Here is a 1543-nt window from a genome sequence, read left to right as displayed (position 1 = left end):
CATCAGTGCAACCTCATCAGTGCCCATCAGTGCAACCTCATCAGTGCTAAACAGAAACTAAGAAAAACATTTATTTTTATTCTATTTATTTAGGGGAAAAAAAAACAGCGGTGATTAAAACCACCAATAAAAAGCTCTATCTGTCTAAAAACAAATGATAATAATTTCAGGTACAGTGTTTCATGCTCGAGTAATTGTCATTCAAAGTGTGACAGCGCCAAAATCTGAAAATTGGCCTGGACAGGAAGGAGGTGAACGTGTCTGGTATTGAAATAGTTAAAATGCCCCCCCCCCCCCTAATGTATGCCTGCTACTTTGTATCACATTTTCTCACTTAAATACAAACAGCGTTGGCAGTTGCTGATTGCAGATACAACCTCTGCTACTCTTTGTATCTGTGGGGCACATTAATAAATGATGAGCAGATCTCACTGAAATAAACTTGACCTTTATGCCCCTCTATATCCTCCAGCTGCAGCAGATTGGCAGTCCAGAGCACACAGCAGTAACGATAGATCCTCTGGTGCCAGATAAATGACCCTCTTCATGGAGACGGGGTCACAATACTAGCGTCCGGCCATGTAACTGATGCTCTCCTCTTCCTATAAATATTCCTTCCATCTGGTAGAGTTGTGTTCTCTGCTTCTTTGAGCTTTCATTTCCAATGACTTTATTTTTGCAGACAATTATAACCCAATCCATGTATAGACGTCAGTCTGGAGGAGTGCAGTCCGCCATGTACAGACGTCAGTCTGGAGGAGTGCAGTCCGCCATGTACAGACCGAATGACCCCATACATCAGCGCGCATTCGGTGAAGTCATCGCTTTTCTGCACAGTGACTCAGATCGCAATATATATTTAAATGTAACAATTGCCTGAGAACCATGTTATTTTGTCAGACCACGAGCTTCTCCATAGCAGCTGCACAGACTGCGCCACTCTTTTATTTCTACAGCTGAACTCAGGGCAGATATATAAAGAACACTACTGAGTTTAGGTATTTATTAAATATCATTAATGCAGAACTTCATTCGAAAAGAAGACGATAAAAAATGAAAGATAAAATAACAAAACCAACTTTTGCTGCAACATTTCCCTTGCAGTACTTTATTCTGCCACTAGATGTCCTCTGTTAGCCTGCAGCATTTAACTTACTTAGTTGTCCTGGAACCACCCCTCCCAGCCTGTGATTGGACAGTGAAAGGAGAAGCGGCACAGTCATGAGTTCATCTCTCTGTCATTCTGCTCTTACCCCCCATCAGTATGCTCCATGTAAGCACACAAACTGATGGGCACCATATGCTGCTTCTTCCACTCACATTCCAGCCCTGCTGTACAGGGACTGCAAGAGACTGCTACCAAATCAGAGATAGGTACTTGCACTGCCTGTATTTAAAGCGGAGTTCCACCCACTTTTGAAAGGTGGCCCTAAACGAAAGACCACCTCTCCACCCCTCGTTTCTGGAGATTAAAATGTATTTCATAGTTACATAGTTACATAGTTAGTCAGGCTGAAAAAAGACACAAGTCCATCCAGTTCAA

This window comes from Lithobates pipiens, unplaced genomic scaffold, assembly GCF_037356315.1.
Source record: "Lithobates pipiens isolate NorthernLeopardFrog02 unplaced genomic scaffold, aLitPip1_a1.2 Scaffold_10, whole genome shotgun sequence".
NCBI classification, from domain to species: Eukaryota; Metazoa; Chordata; class Amphibia; order Anura; family Ranidae; genus Lithobates; species Lithobates pipiens.
Note: the sequence above shows the minus strand (reverse complement) of the source record.